Below are 16,138 nucleotides of genomic sequence, written 5' to 3'. Positions count from 1 at the left end.
GGAAAGGATAAAAAGAAGATTTTCTGTTCGTCTGTTTCAGTTTTTCTGTTTTTCTATTTTTCTGTTTTTCTATTTTTCTGATTTTCTGTTTTTCTGTTTTTTTTCTGTTTTTTTTCTGTTTTTCTGTTTTTCTGTTTTTCTGTTTTTCTGTTTTTCTGTTTTTCTGTTTTTCTGTTTTTCTGTTTTTCTGTTTTTCTGTTTTTCTGTTTTTCTGTTTTTCTGTTTTTCTGTTTTTCTGTTTTTCTGTTTTTCTGTTTTTCTGTTTTTCTGTTTTTCTGTTTTTCTGTTTTTCTGTTTTTCTGTTTTTCTGTTTTTCTGTTTTTCTGTTTTTCTGTTTTTCTGTTTTTCTGTTTTTCTGTTTTTCTGTTTTTCTGTTTTTCTGTTTTTCTGTTTTTCTGTTTTTCTGTTTTTCTGTTTTTCTGTTTTTCTGTTTTTCTGTTTTTCTGTTTTTCTGTTTTTCTGTTTTTCTGTTTTTCTGTTTTTCTGTTTTTCTGTTTTTCTGTTTTTCTGTTTTTCTGTTTTTCTGTTTTTCTGTTTTTCTGTTTTTCTGTTTTTCTGTTTTTCTGTTTTTCTGTTTTTCTGTTTTTCTGTTTTTCTGTTTTTCTGTTTTTCTGTTTTTTTGTTTTACTGTTTTTCTGTTTTTCTGTTTTTCTGTTTTTCTGTTTTTCTGTTTTTCTGCTTTCCTGTTCTCCTGTTTTTCTGATTTTCAGTTTTTCTGTTTTTTTTCTATTTTTCTATTTTTCTGTATTTCTGTTCTTCTGTTCTTCTGTTTTTCTGTTTTTCTGTTTTTCTGTTTTTCTGTTTTTCTGTTTTTCTGTTTTTCTGTTTTTCTGTTTTTCTGTTTTTCTGTTTTTCTGTTTTTCTGTTTTTCTGTTTTTCTGCTTTCCTGTTCTCCTGTTTTTCTGATTTTCTGTTTTTCTGTTTTTTTTTTGTTTTTCTGTTTTTCTGTTTTTCTGTTCTTCTGTTCTTCTGTTCTTCTGTTCTTCTGTTCTTCTGTTCTTCTGTTCTTCTGTTCTTCTGTTCTTCTGTTCTTCTGTTCTTCTGTTCTTCTGTTCTTCTGTTCTTCTGTTCTTCTGTTCTTCTGTTCTTCTGTTCTTCTGTTCTTCTGTTCTTCTGTTCTTCTGTTCTTCTGTTCTTCTGTTCTTCTGTTCTTCTGTTCTTCTGTTCTTCTGTTCTTCTGTTCTTCTGTTCTTCTGTTCTTCTGTTCTTCTGTTCTTCTGTTCTTCTGTTCTTCTGTTCTTCTGTTCTTCTGTTCTTCTGTTCTTCTGTTCTTCTGTTCTTCTGTTCTTCTGTTCTTCTGTTCTTCTGTTCTTCTGTTCTTCTGTTCTTCTGTTCTTCTGTTCTTCTGTTCTTCTGTTCTTCTGTTCTTCTGTTCTTCTGTTCTTCTGTTCTTCTGTTCTTCTGTTCTTCTGTTCTTCTGTTCTTCTGTTCTTCTGTTCTTCTGTTCTTCTGTTCTTCTGTTCTTCTGTTCTTCTGTTCTTCTGTTCTTCTGTTCTTCTGTTCTTCTGTTCTTCTGTTCTTCTGTTCTTCTGTTCTTCTGTTCTTCTGTTCTTCTGTTCTTCTGTTCTTCTGTTCTTCTGTTCTTCTGTTCTTCTGTTCTTCTGTTTTCCGTATTAAAAATTCTGATTTATATGCTTCCAAGAATATGTTTGCAGAGCACAAAAATTCAAAGTTGAAAAACGAATGCAACTTATTCTAATTATAAAAAAAATTAATCAAGAACTCGATTTTTTGGCCTTATCGGTAAAAGTTACGTTGTTTTAGTAATAACGTTACGATATTATGAAAATGAAAATTCGTTGCAGGTGGAACAAATTGATGACATGTGTTGAAAATACTTCGTATAAAATTCTACTCGTTCATTTTCAATATCTATTCATGTCTCTTAACTTTATCCTTGCCTGTAATTTTCATAATCTTGATATGTGATGTGATGCTTACTAAAAGAGTATAACTTCGGTCGATAAATAAAATCAACAAATATGATATGAAGTTTATTAGATTCAGATTATATTAATTTTAAATCAGATTTGAGTTATATAAATCATTAAAAACTTTAACTGGAACTAACAAATCTATATAAAAATCTGATTATGATATTGAATATTAAATTTAATTCTATTCAAGAGTAATATTTTGATAATCATCATCAAAAAAGTAAAATTTTAAATTCTTTAAAAATTTGGAAAGACAAGCATTTCGGACATAACTGAAGAAAGTTTGAAAAAAAAAATAATTTCATATAACAAATTTGTTGAAGTCTGCAAATCGTTTAGAATTTTGCTTTTTAAAATATCTCAAATTCAATTAAATTCTTACTTCTTTAAGAAAAATTGTTCAAAATCTGTTATTTCAAAGAATTGGGAAAAGTAAACAAATAAAAAACTTTTCAAACTTATTTAGCAGATGTCAAAATTTCTTGGGGTCTTAGAGAAAGTTGATGAAAATCTTTATTTTTAAATTTTTTGTAATGTTTTAAAGTTTTGTCAGAAAAGTGCAGAATTTTACTGTAATAATGATGACCTATTTTTAAAAGTTTCAGGGCACCAAAAGCTCTTAAATTCGTTGCACTTCAGAAAAATGTTAATGTTAAGGCCTTGTGTAATCTATCAAAATCCATTTGAATGTGGAATTGAAGAACAAGAAACACAAAATTAAATTAAGGTTGAAATTGTTTTCTTGAAAATATTTCGTATCTGCATAAAATTTGTAATGATATAAACGATTTTTATATTTTAAAGGTGATTAGTAATATAGTAATGGATGAACTTGGTTTGATACACTTCTTAATAAAAACCAATTTGAAAACGAGTTCAACAAATGTGGTGTAAAAACCGTACTTTTCAATCAATGAATCGCCAAAATGGTTATTTCTCACCAGATAAATCTTGAAAAGAGGATAGGAAAGTTGACGTTAATTGGCACATTTTCGCATTTTTGATTTTTAAAACACTAAACACAGAGTTTTTGAATAATTTTCAAAAGGTAGGTATCTGTTTTTCGAATGTTTCTTGGCTCTCTTGAACACTAAGTGATATTTTTTCAACATTCCGTAGCTGATCTACAGTCTCTTTTAAAGTATGTTTTTTTCAAATTTTGTATCTTAGACTTTGAATAAGGGATAATAGAAGTGATGTAGGAGAATGATGTCTGAAAAACATATTTGTTACATTACGAGGTTTCGAAAACTATAAATTTAATAAAAAATGGTTGAGAAACAAAAGAAATATAGCGATTTTAAGCGAGGAGTGTCAAATTGACACTTATTGTCTGATTAGGGAATTTTTTTCCTGGGCTTTCAGAGTGCGTCCATAAAAAAAAGTAATGATGTAAAATTAATGATTTCACGAATTCATTGAGGATCCCCGAAGAGAATTTTTTTTCATTTGGATAAATAATAAAGTTACAAGCCGCCAAACTTCCAATTCATAGTGTCATATTGACACTCAAGAGTGGATTAGGGTTAAGTAAGAATACTGTATTTACGATATGATTTGAATTTAAGTCAATAGATGTGTTACAGACAGGGTAAAGCTAGTATGATATAAAAAGCTTATTCGAGCGTCCGCAAAACCCGAGCTTTACAATTTTTAAGGTGCGTTTTTGTTTGTTTGCCAGGCGCCATTTACACAAAACAAACAAATAAACCAGCCAGAGTTATTTACGCTAATTCATCCTAAATAATTATGAAACGTGCCATGCGCAAAAAAAGTGTGACTCCAGGCACTATTCATTCATCAAAAAACGGCTAGGTAGTTTTGATTAAACTGCAACACTGCTAGTAAGAGTTCACATGATAAGTTTGCCACTAGGAAAAAAAAACTTTAGGCGCCCAGTCTTTGGTAAGACTTTGCTGAGAAAAAAAAAGAGCAACTCCAAAACCATGAAGTGCGAAATTCCGTAAACCATTTGCAGCAACCGGTAGCTAGCCAAGAAGTGTCGAAAAGATAAACAACGACAATGGCGACGCCACCGCGAAATGACAACGACGACTAAGTTGACAAGGATGGCGCCGATCAAAAATTGCAAACATTAAGCATCTTGCTATAACTTGATTGAAAAGAAAGGCAAGGCCTACCTATTATAAAAACAATAAAAACATTGACAGCTCCAAGAAGTGTTAGAGCAAGTTCACTGGTGTTGGGAAAAAGTGGTAGAAATTTTGTCACTTTTAGAACATTTTAAAAATTTGGCCATGCAAAAATATTTTCAAGATCTGTGGCCTTCAAGTTTGTAAACAACACGTGTTGCAGTTTCGCATGCTGTGATGCAAAAATAGCAATATTTCTATCACATACGGCTGAAACAGAAACAGTGCTGTAAAAAAAATACAACGCCCAAAGATCTTAAAAACATTTTTGCAAGGTAAAATTTTCAAAATTTCTACCACTTTTTTCCAACACCAGTGAACTTGCTCTTAGTGATACGGATTTTTTCAATTTTTAAACAAAAGCTTTTTCTAAAGAAACTCTGGCTTTTTTAAAGACAAATTTCCTTTTACAAACTCTTCATCCTTTGTTCAGATCAAATCTGATTAACGCTTTTTTAACGTATCATGAGAATAACATTTGTATCATTCGTATTTCATTTCAATTTCTAGGCTGGTCCAATTGCTCGTGCATCAGAACTTCTGAGAAATTTATCAATTGACGCGCGTAGTTCATTGAAAGCTTTTGCGAGCTTTGTGACTCATTATGTAGTTCTAAGTTATCTTGGATTTATGTTTCTAGTCTAGGCTGTATATCTAACGGTATTGACTATGACAATGTTGTGTTTGCTTCTGAATAGTTCATTTTCGTGGAAAGTGTATCAGAATAAAGCTTTTTATTAGAAGAAATTTTACTTGGTGTTATTCCGAATAACTGAAATAGACACCTAGAAGAAATACACGGACCCTTCTAGTATTGAACTTAACTTCGCCATACGTATCGACCAGTATGCGCGATTTCTAAATTTATGCCACACGACTGACTACCTTGAGGAGAAGAAGAACGGCTCTATAGCTCTAGCTATCCAAACACCTGATCGGTGCGAATCAACGCTTCATAACACTTCGCTGAATTATGAGGAAGTAAATATTTATACACCTGTTAATTATTCCATCTCCGACCGAAAAAAAGCCAGGTGAGAGCCGCTGACTTCTTGCCTCCTGGGTCTTCTTTCTGTTGCTCGTCTACCGTCTTCGTTTCCCAGTTTGCTGCTTTTTCGGTTTTTGCCTAATCAGACACATAATCTATCGCATTATGACGTGTGAGATCTAATACGGAGGGACATCTTCTGCTAGTTTTAGTAGCATTTTGATGAAGTTACGACCTAAACTGTAATCAGCTTCTATTTCCTGTAGTCAGTTTGAATTTATCCTGTTATAAAGTTAAATCTTAAAAAAAAAAACAATTTAAAAAATATTTTCCCCCTTCCAAACTAGTTATTTTCGGGGTTGTCCTCCATTCTCCAGCTTCTGCCGGACCCAGCAGCAGCTCCATTGTTGGTCTTAGCTAATTCCTCAAGAATGTTGTCATGCTATTTTTTTTCTTAACGCTGCCGCCGAAGGCGATGACGACGACACTTGCGCCACGACAAGTCGCGCGACGAGATTCCGCCTCGCCAAAGGTGACGACGACGCCACACGTGAATTTTGTGTTGGTTAGCCGTGTTTCGCGTATTTTTTCTGCCATCTACCATAAAAAAACAAATCCTTACCACTAACACTTGTTTGTTGAAGCTGTTAATGTTTTGTTTTTTTTTCCTTCTTTAATGTCTTGCTAAATTGTGTTTTAATCAAGTCCCAGCTAGATGCTTAATGTTTGCAATTTTTGATCGGCGCCATCCTTGTTGTCTTAAGTTGTCGTCGTTTCGCGGTGGCGTCGCCGTTGTCGTTGTTTATCTTTTCGACACCACTAAGCTAGGCTATCGGTTTCTGTAAATGGTTTACGGAATTTCGCACTTCATGGTTTTGGAGTTGCTTTTTTTTGCAAACCTCTGACCAGCGATGGGCGCCAAGAGATTTTTTTTATAGGTTGGTAACTTATCATGTGAACTCTTACTAGCAATGTTGCAGTGTAATCAAAACTACTTAGCCGTTTTAATGAATGAAATTTTGCCTGGAGTCACACTTTTTTTAACGAATGGCACGTTACGTAATTATTTTGGATGAATTAGCGTAAACAAGTTGGGTTGCTTTATTTGTTTGTTTTGTGTAAATGGCGCCTGGCAAACAAACGCAAAACGTAACAATAATATGTTCGAGCAGTAAAACTTGAGTGTTGGGTGACACTTGCTTTTTATAACATTTTTTCTACCTTCTACCCAAGTTTTGCCACATTTCTTAAAATATATTTCATTATATGTGAACACGAAATTATTGCGACACCGAAAATGTAATGACAATTTTCTTATAATGTTTAGAATCAAACCAAAATTTCAGGGTAGTTTCATACATACATTTACGTGTGTTTACTTAAAAAAATCAAAAGAAAAATTAGTCGACGAAGCCTTGAGTGCAAAATTGAACGCATTCTCGCTCGATGTCCTCTTTAAAAGTCTGTACAGTGTCATCGGGTACCAGTTTTTCAGTTTTTTTACATTTTCTCAACATGTTCTTCTAGTCTTTGAATGTTCTTCCGAAGTTCCCGCTATATTATTACCCAAAACTGCTCCTCCGGGCACAGTTCCGGACGGTTTGGCAGGTTCATGTCCTTTGGAACAAAATGGACAGAATTGGCCTCATACCACTCCAGGACAATTTTAGAATAGTGGCATGATGCCAAATCTGGCCAGCGGAGCTTCGTCGTGCTGCTGCAAGATCGGAAAAAGGCGCTTCTCGAGGCACTCAGATTTGTAGATCTCGCCATTTACTGAGCCGTTTGTCACGAAAGGCTCACTCCTCAGTCCGCAAGAGCATTTTTGGAGGCGAACTTCGATATTTTCTTCTTCTAAAATTATTCGTCCACATCGAACTTGCTCTTGCCGGTGAAAAACTCCAACCCCGGTATTTGCTTAAAATCGGCTTTTATATACGTTTCGTCGTCCATCATACTGCAGCCATATTTTGTCAGCATCTTCTCGTAGAGCTTCCGTGCCCGAGTTTTAGCCGTCGATTGTTGCCACTCATCGCGATTTGGGAAGTTCTCTACCTTGTATGTATGTAGTCCAGCTCTCTTCTTTGCATTCTGGACGAAGCTTTGCGACATGCTTATCTTTTTAGACAAATCACGGCTTGAGACGTTGGGATTTGCTTTAATCATCCGCTTCACCTTTCCCTCCGTCTTTTTGTTCTCCAATTTTTGTTGTTTTCCAGCTCCTTTGGCGTGGTTCAACATCATTTGCTCCTGGAACCGCTTCAACACTCTCGAGACGGATAAATGGTGAATGTTCAATATTTTTCCCAACTGCCGATGCGACAAGTCAGAAAATTCCACGTGTTTGGATAGAATTTGTTTTCTCGACTTGGTTCACCTCTATTTTCGTTGAGTCGAAAAACACGACTTCGAGTTTGACAGCGTGTAAACAATACACATCAATGAGAAAGTGTGCAAAATTTGGTTGATTTTTACTCAACGGTAAAAAATTCATGCCCTGTTGAATGTGTCGCAATAATTTCGTGTTCGCCCTTTAGGTTATCAAGTCTTCATTTGTAGATATCTTGAAACTTCTTCTACCTACAACAGATTTCTCTAAATATGCTAAGCGATGAGATTGTGATTCCCTCACCTCTTAAAAATATTAATGTGAATGAGAGGTAGATGATAGAAAACGATTAAGCAAATTGAAGGTTTTCATGCTCGACTGGGATTAATAAGACCTCTGATATATTTTCTTCAGAAAATCATAGATCAATACTACCTTTGATAGACAATTCTGAAACGCATTTTTATTCATTCTTTTTAAACATTGTAAAACGCCTCTACAGTTAAACATTTTTTTTTATCAAATTCATTTCGAAAGTTCGAAGAAAAATCGATTTTTCCGGGCTTGAAAATACCGATTCTAATGTGGCATCCCTGCTTGCCTGTTGGCCCATGATGCCTCTAGTATGGTGGTCTAAGATGGGCAAAAGTTAGATTTGAACTTGAAAGTGAGATTTGAACTAACTTAGCGATAGATAGAAATAGAGCTCTCATTATTTCAGCAAAGTTGCATGTTTTGATGATATCTACAACTTTGTAGAACTACCTTTGTCTCTATCTCCTCAAACATTAAAGTTAGAGTTTGAGTTTGAGAGTCACTGGTTTGGGCGGAAATGCAGCCAGCAGACATAGCTAAGGTCGGAAACAATCTCACCAGTATTGTGTTTGCTGCAGGTTTAAATTCCGTATTTTCCAACATCAAGCAAAAGTTGTGCTCCACCGGCAGCTTCAAAATAGAGAACCGACGGTCAAGTCGTAGAAAGTGCTGCTGCAACATCCGGAAGGTGTTTTCGGAACATCCGAAAAGTGCGGAGTGTTGAGTAATTTCATAAAATATGTAGTTCAAATTAAATGAATTCATTGAAAACCCAAATCATTTATTTATTTCTGGAAATCCAATTTAAATAAAATAAAATAACAAAAACCCAATCTTTGGTTTTCAATTAGTTTGTGCACAGACGAACACAGATTTTTTTTCCAAAACTTCTCCGATTTTTTTTTATCTCAAAACACCTGGCATTCCTATCCTTTGTCATTGCATTTGCCAGCCATCAATATGTAGGGCCCATGATTTTTTGGGCCCAAATCAAACATGACAGCTGCCTGTCGTCAAGGACCCGAACTAAATGTCAAATCATTGAGAAGTATGGTTGACTGCACACTAACACAACCCAAGCAATCAAAAGTCACATATTTAATTGATTGAAGGCTTTGAAAGTTACATATTGGCTGACAAAGAGAATCAACTGCCCGATTCTCTTTAGTGAACTTTATGTACTCATTAATGAACTTGAAAGCTGCAAAAGTGATTAATATGTACTTTGTATGTAACCTATTTTGCCCAATTCCCATGAGTGAACTATACACGCAGAGAAAACTTGGATTTTGAAACAAAACAAAACTGACTTTGATTCAAAAAACTCATTTTTTGGAATCAAACTCCTGTTTTCTTTGAATCAATGAATTATAGTTTTGATCCAAGTAAATAGTTTTTGAATGAAAGAATAATTTTTTTGAATCGAATAATATTGGACTTTGATTTTAAAGAAATTCTTTGATTCAAAAGACATTTGTTCAATTGCATATTTCTTTTAAAACAAAGTAAATTTTCTTTTAACCAAAGAAAACTGCTTTCGAAGGAAAGGAATAATTTCTTTAAATAAAAACTTCAAACTTAGAGTAATTTTGGATTGAGCAAGAAGAATAAAACAGAAAAATAGAATAGAGTTGGCCGGTCGTGTTTTAATCCAGTTAATCAGAGTTTGTTAAAGGATTATTCAGGATGAAGAATGGTAAGTGTATCCGTTAATAAAAAAGTGAATATTTAAGAATTTCTATAAGCGATTGCATTGTTACAGAATCACTGCAGATTCGGCCTCAAATTCAGCGGTTTGTTTATCTTCGGCCCGATCTTCAGCGGCAACTACCAGTCGGATGGCGAGGAAAGCCAGCAACGGAACTTGCTTCTGGAAGTCATCCCACGAAGATATGCCTTTACGCCAGACTGGTAAAATTTGTCACCGAAATTTAGGATCGAATCTTTAATTATAGTGAACCAGTGTTTTTCTTAAGCGCGTAAATAAAAAAGAATTAAATATGTTATATTTTTCTATTTATTATTTGAAATTCCTAATAGGAACTTCGAAACAACAGAAAATATTTCTTCCAATTGGAATAAATGGGAAAGGGTTAAATGAATAAATGTTTTTAAATCTAAATCTTTGTTACTTGAAGCAAACGAAAACAACTTTGTATCAAATGAAACCGTTTTTTGTTTCAAAGGATTAGGATTTAGATTCAAAGATTTTTCAAAAGAAAAATTCTTTGAAACAAAGAAAAATGCATTTGATCCAAAGGAATTTTTATTTATCCCAAAAACAAAGGAAAAAATCCCTTGTTTTTGCGGCACTTTCCTTTGAAATAAAAAATCTTTTCGCTGCGTGTATGTACTCATTAATGAACTTGTAAGCTGCAAGTGTGATGAGACTTGTATGGGACTTGAGTCACGTAAAGAGCACAAAAGTGCTTAAAACGGGATTTACTAATTCACATAAAGGGCACAAAAGTTCTTAAAACGGGATTTACTAAGTCACAAAAAGTGCATTGAAGTGCTTTCAAAATGACATCATCACATCGAGTTTTAGTGTCAGTTAGAACAACGTCTAGCTGTTGTCTTGTGGTAGCGTGTTCGATTCTCACCACGAAGATCGGGGTTCGATCCTCAAGCCGGGCAAGTTTTTTTTTCAATAAGAAATTTGGTAATTGAGTGACCATTCTGATGAGATATATTTAGGAAATGTAGGAAAGAAGCAATTGAGCAATTTGTCGAGTTTGAAATTCGGTGCGTGGCATCATGGCGGCGGCACCATGTACAGAACATAGTGAATAATCAAGAGAAGGTGATATGAACCGACGCCAAGGATGTTGAGATTGAGATAAATTTTTTGCTCATTTTACGATTTTTGGAAGCTGAATAAAAAGGCCGCTGGAAGCTGAATAGAAGTTCATTAAGACTTGTTTTGGAACATAAAAGTATCCATAAGAACTTTTTGTGTTGTGTTTTGTGTTGAAAGTGCGATTTGGCATTTGAGACCACCATACTAGTGTCATCATGGGTCAGAAATAAAATTTTACATAAAATGCATAAATGTTAAGCTCAGATTTTTTTCTGTGTATTTACAGTTGCTTAAGAGGATTCAGAGTTTAGGCATTCTTGCTTATAAATAAGTAGAAAAACATTCATCTCTACGTATACAACGTTGTAGAATAAGGCACAATTGAATTAGACTGTTGTCAATAGTCTTAACCCTAGTCCGCTCTTGAGTGTAAATTTGACACTGCTGGAAGTTTGGCGGCTTGTGACTTTATTCCGGTGCATCCAAATAAAAAAAATCTTCGTGAACCCTCAATAAATTCTTTAAACCTTTAATTTTGCATTATTTTTTTTAATTAACGCACCCTAAAAGCCCATTAAAAAACCCTAATCAGATCTTCAGTGTCAATTTGACACTCCTCGCTTAAAACCGCTTAATCTCTCTTTTTTCTCAGCGGATTTTTACAAAATTTCTAGTTTTGAAAACATCGTAACGTAATTCAAATATAATTCTCAGATAATATTTACCCACAACACTGCAGTTTTCCGTTATTCAAAGTTGAGGAAAAAAATCATAAAAAATGATACGAAAAAGAACTGTAGATAACTGTAAAATTTTTAGGGACGGATTAAGGTCAATGAAAGTGATACAGACTGAAAATGTTTCTTGTCATTCGTTCAAGTCAAATTAAAAAGAGAATCAAATCAAAATGTCATGAAGTTGTCATGAATTGTTTCTTCAACATCAGAGAACAGAGATTTTACTTTAGATCAATTTCAATCGGGTGGTGAGTTTGGAATTTTTCTTTCAATGTTATCTAGCTGCCTCGATTTTACGGAATTTCGCTGAGAGCTTATTTGTTTTCTACTTAAAACCAATTTTTCTTAGAAGCATTCCTGAAGAAAAAAAACATTGGAATGGATAATGTTTACCTAATCACCCCCCTTCTTCCCCTCAAAAATAGCCAGTTTATTGCTCAAAGTTCTCTCCTCTCCACCGGCGCTCATCGTGTCAGTTTCGGAGTTTTCGGAAGAGTAATGTCTTCAGGAAAATTTCAAGTTTTTTTTTCTTTTTCGAATATTTTCAAAGCACAGAATGCTGCTAATGGAACCTGTTTGGTTGTTGGCAAAAAAAAAAAACAAAAAAAAAGAAACTAAAACGAAGACACTGAGCGAGCGATTGTGAGAAAGTTTACTGAACTATTCACGTGATTAGGATATGTCAGCGAAGAAACACTAACGACATCTTCAAAAAGAAACTGGTAAAGTTGAAATTATTTGGCGACCGATTAGAGTGACTCGATCTTCTGTTCCAAATTCCTCATGACTGTCGTCTTTTTGGTTCAGAGGACATTTTTCACATCACGATTAGTTGCTTTCGATGAACGTTATGCGTGAACACCTGGTGGGGGTTGGCCTAACTTTTCGGGTTTGTTTGTTTTTCTTACTATTTTGTTGTTTCGATCTCTGGCAGTGGATCTCAGGTTGATTTTAGGTCATATTTCGTCTTATAAATATTAAAACTATGAGCAAGAAAGTTACTCTGGAGATGAACGATGCAAGAGCGCTTACATTGGATTGGAGGATGATGTGATTCGTTAAAGCAACTTCCGAAGCTTTTTCGAACTGACGAAATAAACAAACAAAACGAACAGCTCTCCGAGATGAACTTGCTATAAGACTACGCGGTCGAGAGTGCCCGGCTTGCCCCACTTAAGGGGGCAGAACCCGCACCTTATCAGTAAGTTTAAGAGAAAAAATGTTTTTTGGATAGCGTCCGCGATGTAACTGATTTACTATGTGTAAAAAAGTGATAACTGTTCGACATGATAAAGAAACTCAAGATTAAAATCTAATAATTCAGTTCAACCAAATCCTAAGATCCACTGGCCACGGAGGTCATCGTCGTCGCTCATCGTCGCCGAGAATTTCACACGTTTTAATTAGTTCCGTGTAGTGGCGCCAGAGAGGCTACAGCTAGTCGTCGTCTTCGTCGAAGAGCCTCAAACCGCTACAACTGGCTGGCTGAGCTGACACCATCCATCTATCTATCTATAGGAAGAAGGAGGATGCTGCGTCGTGGCCTTTGAAAGAATTTGTGCTGTCTCATGGCACAAGGCCCCTCCATTTATGTATGTTTGTTTCTAACTATTTCGCTCTTCTCCATTTTGCTGGCCGTTTTTGGGAGTATGGGATGCTGTGAAGATGAAAATAAAGGAAGAAAATTGCGTTCACTGAAAGTGAAGGATTTGGGAAATTGAATTAGACCAATTAGAGAGGAAATTCATTGATTGATAAAATAACCCCCTCAGTAGTTATAACTATAGTTGCTGAGTGCCTATCGAAAGACAAATTGATTGACTGATTTTTTCTTTCTCGTTCTTCGTTTCAGGGTTACATACGCATCTTTCCGAAAGATCAGAAGAAAAAAAAAAAACTTCGATGAATTTGCTGATGAAGTTGCCGATGCTGCTGCCGCCCAAAGGCAATGGAATTGTTGGTGGGAAAAAGTTACAAGTTTGAGTTCAAGTAGGGTAGTGTTCAGTTCAAAGCTCATTAGAAGACACGTCCGTCGTTTGAAGGCGTGTTAAAAGCTGTGAAGTCTCTGTGAAGCACCAGGAAAGAAGAAAAATAGTTGCAAGTGTCAAAATGCCCTCCGATCGGGTGCTAACGACGGCAGTGGGTTTGGCGGTGTTGATGTTGCTGCATGCTGCAAAGGCGGTACCTCCTTCGGAATCTGCGTTGTGTAAGTAGAGATTTTTTGTTTACTTAGAACTCAAAACATTTTTTTTCTTAAAAAAAACCTGAACTCGGGGTTGCTCGAGAAATCCCAATTCAAAATTATAATCTCAAAACAACAAATCAGAACTCAAAGGTCAGAAATCTGGACTTGAAACTTTCAACTCAGAACTCTGATCTTAGAACTCAAACTCTAATTTCAAAACTCAGAACTCAGAGCTAATAACTAAAAACTTAGAACTCGGAACCCAGCACATAGAATCCAGAACCCAGAACCCAGAACCCAGAACCCAACACCCAGAATCCTGAACCCACAACCCAGAACCCACATCCCAGAACCCAGAACGCAGAACCCAGAACCCTGAACCCAGAACCCAGAACTCAGAACCCAGAACCCAGAACCCAGAACACAGAATCCAGAACCCAGAACACAGAACCCAGAACACAGAACCCAGAACCCAGAGCCCAGAACCCAGAACTCAGAACTCAGAACCCAGAATACAGAACCCAGAACCCAGAATCCTGAACCCAGTACCCAGAATCCAAAACTCAGAACCAGAACCCAGTACTTAGAACCCAGAATCTAGAACCCAGAACCCAGAACCCAATACTTAGAATCCAGAACCCAGAACCCAGAACCCAGAACCCAGAACCCAGAACCTTGAACCTAGAACCAAAAACCTAGAACCCAGTACCAGAATCCAGGACTTAGAACCCAGACTATAAATAGGATTATAGGAACTCAGAATTAGCAACTCAGAACATAGAAAAATTCGAAACACTAAGCTTAGACCCAGTTCCCAAACAGTTAATTACGGCGACACTCGGAAAACTACAAAATCTTATTCGGCTCGTCCTACCGAAAACTAGGCAACGAATTCGAATTCAATCAGAGCAGTCGACTTTGAGGCAAACACGCGTCCCGCAGGGAAATACCCGATTGCATTTCGGTTTGTGTTCGCGTGTTTCTCTGAAGAGGCGTTTCCTAAATTATTTCGAGAAACTCACCCAAGGCTCGCATATGGTGTGTTCCTCTCTGCCGATTATATGATGCAAAATCGCCAGAGAGATCGTTACGATCCCTCTGGCGATTTAAGTTATCTCTCACCAGAAATCTGAACTTAGAACTCAGACCTCAGGACTCAAAACTTATAACTAAACACTCAGAACTTAGGACTCACAGATCTCAGATTCCAGATCGCAGACACTGATCACCAAATTCAAAATGCAGAATATTCCTTTTAAATTTTAGAACTATTTAGACTTCGAACAAGTCAGGATTCATGACTCCAAATTCAGGTATCAAATTTCAAAACCCAGACTTCAGAACCATAATTTCTCAACCCAGATTCTAGAACCCAGATCTCAGAACTGAGAACGCAGAACTAACAGCGTAGAATTCAATATCCATCGATATAAATCTACAACTCAGACATAAGAATTCAGAAAATATAACTCTGAATTCAAAACTCAGAACAAAGGACCTTTAACTCAGAAAGAACGCTTATCCAGAGGTCCGAGATTGGTACTCAGATTTTAGAACACAGAACTCAATCAGAACTCATTCAGAACACAAAATTCTGAGCTCAAAACTCAGACTTAGAATGTAGACTTCAAAGCTCAGAAATCAGAACGGAAAATGCAGAAATCCGAACCCAGAGCTTGGAAGTCTTGACCAAATCTCGTTTTTTGGTTCGCTGCTATTTAGTGTGTTGTATTCAGAAGCATTTCTCAAATGTTATAAATTTCATAATCGGTAACTCGAATGATTTCGTTAACCCTTCAATGCATGACTTTTATAAATGAGACTTGCAGTTATTTATTCAGTGAAATAATATCATTATAATTCGAATACCATAACTAGGTTTGAGGTTGTTATTTCAAAATTAAAATTAAAATTATGGTCCATAAAAGTTGAAAAATAATTATTGAAACTCTTAGTTCATTTCTAAACGGATTTGCTAATTTCTTCAAAACCTTGTCAATTGGGTACAGGAAGGTGTTTGTGATTGATTGAGATTAAAAAATTTAGATAGAATTTTCAAATCTGAAGCTCAAACAGCGATTTTTCAAAAACTACTTTTAAAAAAATTGTTTTTTTTTTGCAATTTTCCGCATTCTTTGTTCGATATCTCACACATACATTAAAATATCGTAATAAAAATACCATGGGCTAATTTTTTTCAATCTCTAGAACATTTTTTGTGAGTACATCACTCAAAAATATCCACGCGTTTTCGAGATATTTGGATTTTGATTAGTGTTGTTTCAAAACAACACTATGCGTTAAAGGATTAAATTTGGTGCAGTTATCTCAAAATTCCGGTTTTTCCAGGCTAAGAATTCTTCGCGGTCCTTAAGAGCCTGAGGTTCCAGAGACTATAACTCCGATATTAGAAAATTGAGTGTAGAGCTCTGAATTAGCTCGGAAGCTCGGAATTTTATTTATTTAATGTCTTCGAAGGATAATTTCGCACAGACTTATTGAGCTAAAAATTGTCTTAACCTATTTTTATACATTTGTTTTGAAATGCCAAAATCAAAAATGCTGGCACACTCACTGAAGTAACGGCTGCACGTGTCCATTGGGTTGAAATATCCATACGTTGTTCGGTGAGCGGGAATCCAAAGGAGCTGTTGAGTTCGAAGTGGGCGTGTAGGAGCAAATAGATGGACATTT

At 35.5% G+C, this 16,138-nt stretch overlaps 1 protein-coding gene across 1 annotated transcript in view; it reads left to right on the top strand.

Moving 5' to 3' along the window:
• Positions 1 to 16,138, top strand: part of LOC129751722 (heparan sulfate glucosamine 3-O-sulfotransferase 5) — a 368,160-nt gene that overhangs the window by 316,198 nt on the left and 35,824 nt on the right. The window contains exon 8 of the mRNA XM_055747388.1: positions 13,112 to 13,465. The gene's annotated coding sequence lies outside the window, so the exon portion shown is untranslated. The remainder of the gene's footprint in view (positions 1 to 13,111; positions 13,466 to 16,138) is intronic.

This window comes from Uranotaenia lowii, chromosome 3, assembly GCF_029784155.1.
Source record: "Uranotaenia lowii strain MFRU-FL chromosome 3, ASM2978415v1, whole genome shotgun sequence".
In the NCBI taxonomy this organism is placed as follows: Eukaryota; Metazoa; Arthropoda; class Insecta; order Diptera; family Culicidae; genus Uranotaenia; species Uranotaenia lowii.
Note: the sequence above shows the minus strand (reverse complement) of the source record. Positions and strands in the feature narration are given on the sequence as shown.